The sequence below is a fragment of the Stegodyphus dumicola genome, chromosome 2 (assembly GCF_044657685.1).
Source record: "Stegodyphus dumicola isolate Sdum_Otavi_A_Nest chromosome 2, ASM4465768v1".
In the NCBI taxonomy this organism is placed as follows: domain Eukaryota; kingdom Metazoa; phylum Arthropoda; class Arachnida; order Araneae; family Eresidae; genus Stegodyphus; species Stegodyphus dumicola.
In genome coordinates this window covers 26944067-26951475 of record NC_140769.1, presented here as the reverse complement: position 1 = coordinate 26951475, position 7409 = coordinate 26944067, and positions in this window count along the sequence as shown.

Sequence of the window (7409 nt, the reverse complement as noted above, 5' to 3'; positions counted from 1 at the left end):
CGCGTTTCATATTTATGAATCTCAAAGAAATTGCCTAGAATTAAGCTGAATTACCGAAATATACCTATACCTATATTTTTGGACACATTTTTCCACATGTTCAGTTGTGTAAATATTTTACTTACTTTTATCGCTATACTGCCAGTTAGTTTACCTTGATCAAATACAGAAATTATGTTCTTAACAGTTCAAAAAATTTTAAAATGAATAATAATTATTACATAAAGAAAAGCATTACTTTATTTCACACCTTTACAATTCATAAAAATTGTAACAATTGGTGTCTTATTTTTCATGAAAATTATCAAACGAATTACCTAAAACGTTCAAATTATACAGTTTAAATCCTAGCATACATCATTCTATGTTAAGGAACAAAGATGCCAGCTATAAACAGAAACATTAAAATGTATTTAACATATTTTGATTATTATTAAGTCCTTTTTTTCACATCTGGAAAGAAAACAGCATGACGTTGTGATATTTTTTACCACAGTTATCAAATTACATAAAAAAAAAAAAAGAAAATCAATACTTACGCGGGAAAAGTAATCCCAGGAATCTTTTTCGAAAATCTGTTTGTGCATCCATATACAACACAAGCTGACACGCTTCAAAAAGAAAAGAAAAAATATTGCAATTACAGACTTCCTTGCACAACTCACAGTGATAACAGGAACATGGCCGCCAAGCTTCACCGTTTAAGTTGAACCTTCCCTCCTGTCTAACCTCCTTGATTATCCTTCAGAAGGAGAACTTTCGTCTGATTGGTTGAACGTACGGTTTCAAAATGTTGCCCATAGCCGGGATGCGTATTTTCAATTCCTCCCTGGGAAACGCATGTTGCGCCTAGCTGGACGAAAAATTTCTCGGAAGTCTCCCGTATAAACCAATGCTACTATACTTCACGACAAGCTAACCTGAGAACACATACAAGACTAGAACGACCTTTTCACAGATTTTCATGCTGTTCTTCAAGTTATCCATACGCAGCAAACTGCCCGCGGAGATCCAATTCCTCCAGTGCGCTGCACATTTGGCGACTTCTTGCCAGATAGAACTTTAGACTTCTTCTTTAGATAGAAACCATTGTTCCTTCTTTCATAGTTAACTTAATTGATCAGCACATCCGTATTGGTAAGGTCAGGTGATTTGAATACATCAAAGCACAGAAGAACTATCTGACTAAGGGGTGAGATGCATTTGTAAGGACTTTCTAAAAGAAACAAGATCGTATTCACGTTATATATGAGAAAACACCAAAACCCGCCATGAATACAGCCCGTTCGCTTGGGCTTAAACAATCTTAAACTACCAGTATTCTGTGATTTAACCACTTGGCTACTGGAGGGACACTTTCATATTATATTTTCTAAAGGTTTTTTAGCTTGGATTTATAATGCTTTTTATAAATGTTTATAGTTTTGCTTATTTTTTTTTTTTAATTTTCGGCCTTGAAAACGGCCTCAGTATTTTTAATTTGCTACATTTAAAAGGGCCCTTTTTTAACTGAGGTATTAAATCCTGCTAATATTATTATAATAAGTAACATTATTGTTATCGGAATTATTAGGAAAATGCTCCTGTAATTTGACAAAAACTATTCATTACGATAATCTTGGTGCAGTGGTTTTCCAGCTTTAGGCGGTTGAAAATTATACACATATGTCGAAGATGAAGCAGATACCATAACAACTGCTTTTTTCTCCTCCCGGTCAGTGAAGGAATGCTTAGTTGCTTTTCTTGTCAAGGGTGAGGTCGTGGTTGCTGGAATTTGCTGTTTCGCCAATAATGCCAAGAAAGGACATACTTTCCTTCTGGTCATCGAATGATTTACATGATTTAGCCAATTTTTAAACAATATGCTGGACGCAACTTAATCTAGCGTTTCACACATTTTTTTCCTTCCGTTCTCTTTGTGCAACAGTATTCATATTTCACAGCGTATTTTTTACAATATTACTTCTCGAAATGGTAGAACTGTATTCTATGGCAGGCGCATACACTGACAGACAGACAGACAAAGTAGACAGATGTCTTTTGTTGCACCCGCTAAGTCTTTCTGCACCGATGGGCGAAAAATAAAGCATAGGTGCGAAGGAAAGGTATATAGAAAGGGGGGCGATTTCGTATTTCAGAGGAGAGTAAAAAGGAACTTCGTATATTTTATACGAGTTCGAAAGGCCAGGAAGAAAAGATGGGAAAAAATAAAGTAAAAAATAAATGGCCCAAAAATAATGGTAGGGAAAAAAATTATATTTATAATTTTAAAAAAAGGGCTTATAGAAAGAAAAGGAAAGGAAGTAAGAGAATTTTGTTAAAAAAAAAAACACGATTGTGTCCATGAGTGTAGTCAAAGGAAGTTGTTATCATTTACATTAAATAGAGTCGTACAGGTGTGTGTAATGAGTGTGTTTTGTAAAGCTGAATAGATGTGAAGATGGGGGAAAATTAATAATAAAATATAAATATTGAGGGTCCAGTCACATAACAGTCTAGTTTAGAAGCCAACTTTGGCTATAACAGGGAAACTAAAATTTAAAAATTTTAAATTAAACTTTTATTTTTTAACATGGGAAACAATATATTAGCCTCTATCTTGAGACACAGTAACAGAAGACACATAAGATCAAGATGCATATAATATCATGCAAAATTATACACTCAAGAGCCAAAATATTATGACCACCTGTCAATAACGAGTTGGGCCACCTTTGGCGCGCAACACAGCTTCAACACGCCTTGGCATGGATGCTACAAATCCTTGATAGATGGCCGGAGACATATTGTACCAGATGTTGTAGCAACGGTCACGCAAATCCGAGATATTGCGAATTGGTGGTATTTGACCTCTGAGCTGCCGTCCCATGATATCCAAAATGTGTTCTATCGGATTTAGATCCGGTGAGTTAGGCGGCCAGGACATTAACTGGAAATCAGCATCATGTTCCTGGAACCACTCCAACACATTTGTAGCCTAGTGACACGGGGCGTTGTCCTGTTGGAACATTCCATTTCCAGCTGGAAAAACAGAGGTCATGTATGGGTGCAACTGGTCCGCAATGATGTTCAGATACACTGTAGCATTCATGGTCTGCTCTACCACAACCACGGGTCCCAGTGACGCCCAAGAGAACGTCCCCCAGAGCATAATACCGCCACAACCGGCCTGTGTATGACCTACTGTGCATTGAGGGAGCAACTGTTCGCCTGGAAGACGGCGTATCCTGACACGGCCATCGGCGTGATGAATGACAAACTGTGATTTATCTGACCACGCAACTCTCTTTCACTGATCCATGGACCAGTCGCGATGTTCCTGGGCCCAGGGCAGTCGCAGTTGGCGATGACGCTTGGTCAGCAAAGGCACACGAATGGGACGTTTGCTGCGGAGCCTCATATCCAACAGTATCCGCTGAACAGTGTGCTACGATACTTTTCTACTTTGCCCTGGACTGTATTCGACTGTCAGCTGAGCCACTGTCTGGGACCGGTTTTGCTTCACCACGAGAGAGTCTCCGATGACCTTTTTCTTTTATAGGGCGTGGACGTCCAACACCCTGTCGTCGACTGCTGGTTTCATCGTCATTCATCCACTTTTCATACGTACTAACAACTGTAGATTGCGAACAACCCATGAGTCGTGAAGTTTTAGAAATACTTGCTCTGAGCCTTCAAGCCATTACAATCTGCCCTCTATCAAAGTCGCTTAGATCCGCAGCCTTTCCCATCACACACAGAAGTAAGTGAAAGAATGATTCTTCAGACTCTCCAGCAGCAGTTAAATACCACTTCCACCTGATCACGTGCCTTCCACGTCATCCAGGCGCGTTCATCGCAAAATGTAGGGCTGGTCATAATATTTTGGCTGTTGAGTGTACATTAACTTAAGTAACATCATCAATTGCGGTTTCCAACGTATTCATATACTCAGAAAACACCATCAGATAAAATCATAAATCTAAAACAAGGCGAGAACATATCAGCAAAAATAAATAAGTAAATAAATTATAGAGTTTTTTATTTTAATATTAATTAATTTTAAAAAAATAAGTATTTTATTTATTTATTAAGTTAATGGTCATAATTTATTATATGTGTACTATTTTATCAATTTGAGGCACACTGTATTAATATATGCTTTTAATTTAAATAGATAGGAAATATAGATTAAAGAAGCAAAAACTACAAATCTATACATTCATTGAGGCCAAAGATCCTGTTTTTTGCCTCTCCAGAAATTCCTCAAGGGGGCCGCAATGGGTAGCGCTAAAAGACTACACTACTGATAAGGGCTACTGATAAGGATAGCGTCCCTACGAGATGGTAACCAAAAAACAAAAAAAGGAACCACATGATTTAAAGCAATTATTAAGTATTTAATGCCAGAACATAATAAAATGAGCATAATAATAATGATCATAATAAATAAATGAATTTAAAGGTACTTAAATTATTAAAGTGACAGATAGTATTAAAGTGACAGATATTTGATTTAGCTTAGAGAAAAGAAGTTCTATTTATCTGAATGTTCCGTCTTGGTGTTGTAAAATACTGCAAGGAAGATAAGACCTTCAGGAGAACTTTCGGTTTTGAGAACGAGACAATGTAGAGGATATTCTCGAAAATGTTTCTTATGCCTTTACTGCTTAAGACGTGTTTAAACGTTTTTGGAATTTCTTTAAAATGCTTAAGACGTCTTTACACGAATTGCAAAATGCACGAAAAATGCTTAAGACGTGTAAACACGAAGCCCGAATTTCGCGAAGATTGCTTAAGACGTGTTTAGACGATGCGATCTGATCTTCCTTCCCCTACCTTTCTGCAGGCGGCTGTCAGTTGACACAAAGGTCTTAATAGGGTGTGAAGTCTCTTTGAAAAGAGCGCTTTAGGGAAAAGTCCTTAGAGTGAAGTATCTTTGTCAGACAGCAGGTATGTATTATCTGTGTGCCGACTAAAAGTTTGCGAAAGAAGATAAATCGTTTTACAACTGTTTGCCTTGTGGTACTTTATACAAATGAAAGTCAAACAGGATCCGACGTTGTTATAGTACATTGCCGAATTTTAGTAGAAACAAGAAAAAATAAGAATTGTAACGGAAGACGCCTTTATGCCTATATGTTATAGAATCAAATATTTTATTTTTGTATTGAAAAATGATTACAATTTCTGATTCGGCAGGAAAAAATATAAAATGTTGCAACAAGCTTTCTTGTTTGCCTTTGTATTTCAAATGCGCGTTATTATAATGGTATATTCTTCTTTTTACATTCTTAAATGTTAAAACTGTACTTTCAGCATGCCTGAGTTTTGTACTCGTATGTGTGGCTCTATGCTCCGTAGAAATGGCGAACTGACATATAAAAATTATATGAATGTTGAAAGGAAGATATTCTACTCGAAACTTCAACTAAATGGAATAAATGAATACGCTGAAGGAATTTCTAGAAATATTTGTTTTAAAAATTTTATTATTAAGATTTTAAATACAAAATGTTTTGAAATCTAAAGAAAAAAATATGAAATCCTTGAATCCTTGAAACATTTTTGGAGAGAAATCTATCGATATAAAAACTCTTAAAATTAATGGAGTGTAAATTAATTAAAACAGTTAGTGTACGGAAGGGTTAGATATACTGCGCACAAAAAATTACAGTCAGAAGATCAATTATTTAAAGATATAAATTAATTACATTAAAAGAATTTAAAATAAATTAACATCTGTCCAAATGTCAATGCTAACAGCAATAGCACGAATGAAAGTTATTCTTTAAATTCCGAACTTAGTTCATCCGTCGGTACGCAATGATTGTGTCTTTGCGATTACTTTTCTTATAGATACTACAAAAGGCCGCCAACGAAGTAGCGGTAAAATCGTTGAATACTAATAGTTTGAAGCGGGTTCAAATCCTGATGAATGGATTGCCTGCATACCAGTTTTAGCGAATGTTTGTTGCGCATGTTTAATGTGAATATGAGCCAATTTTAGTTAGCTTTTCATAATGACGTGCCTTGACTACGAGTCCTCGCTCGGGTTGTGTTTGGTTTGGCTTGTCAGATTATTAAGCACGTGAAGGCGATTTGTCTAAGGGGAGGTATGCTTTCGTGACAGATTTTCTAAGGGAAACAATCTCGCACTACAAAAAGTTAAAACCATAAAAACGCCCATGCAATCAGCTTGTTCACGAGGGTTTGAATGCAGGTCAAACTACCAGTATGTTAAGAGAAGCGATTCCAAGAATGTTTAATTATTTTATTTAGTTTGTCATAGGCTAGATAAAATAATTAAACATTCTTGAAATTTCTTCACATTACTGAAATGGCAATAACTTCGAATTATACTATGCTACCACTTTTCCTCTAATATGAAATTTTGAACTTTTCCGTTATCGGCAGCCCACCAGCGACTGAGCGGAGTCTAACGGAACAACTGGTGGTTCTGTCCGGGGTTCAAATCCCGGCAAACGAGCTGGTTGCCAAGATGATATTCTTAGTTTTCCATATGTGTAACATGTATGCAAGCCAATTTCCGTTAGGCAGTCCTCGAACGAAGGCATCCTTGACCTTAGGCAAATAACCATCGAGTACTTTGCCATAATCAAATAAACCTTTACCCATAACATGCTTCAAATATTTTTATGTTGAAAAGTTCATGCGCCAAAGTTGGCCCCCGTTGAATGAAATATGTTGTTTATTTTTTCTTTGTTTTTTATAACAACAATGTTCTTGTTTTCAGAATCTGAATTATCAATAAAATTCTTTTAATAATGTGCGATTCTTTTTTTTTTTTTTTTTTTTTTTTTTTTGTTTAATGAAAAATTAATTTAAGCGACAAATCTCTTACATTTAGAAAAATTTCTATTTTCGAAACGAGTTGCTGTCGAAAGCGCATCTTCTCGTTGCTGCATATATTTATTTAAAGCAAACTGCTTGGCGCGTGTGCTTTTATATTTGAAAAGATTCAGAGAATTTTCAACAGGGAAATAAAGTTATTAATTTTACTGAATTTTGTGGATTCTTTGTGTTTTGAGGTAAAAGTCAAACCATCAGATATGTGATAACCTTAAAATAAGGGTATATATAATCAGGATTTTGCGGCCAGACATTCCCAGCGAAATACATTACAAAAAATTATCTATGTAGAATTGATGTATATTCCGTTTAGTATTTTAATTTATCAGTGTTATTACACATAAGTTTATCAGTGTAAGTTATATCGAGTTTTAGTTGTGTTCGATATAAGAATTTTATTTGGTTTATATAAATCCGATTCGATTAATAATATTATATTTATTAAATACTATTTATTAGGTTTCCAAATCTGTCAAACCCAATCAATGGCCTCCTGGCTAAGATATCTGATTATCGCTATTTCGACTCGTATTCGAACCCAAACAAAGGAACTGGTT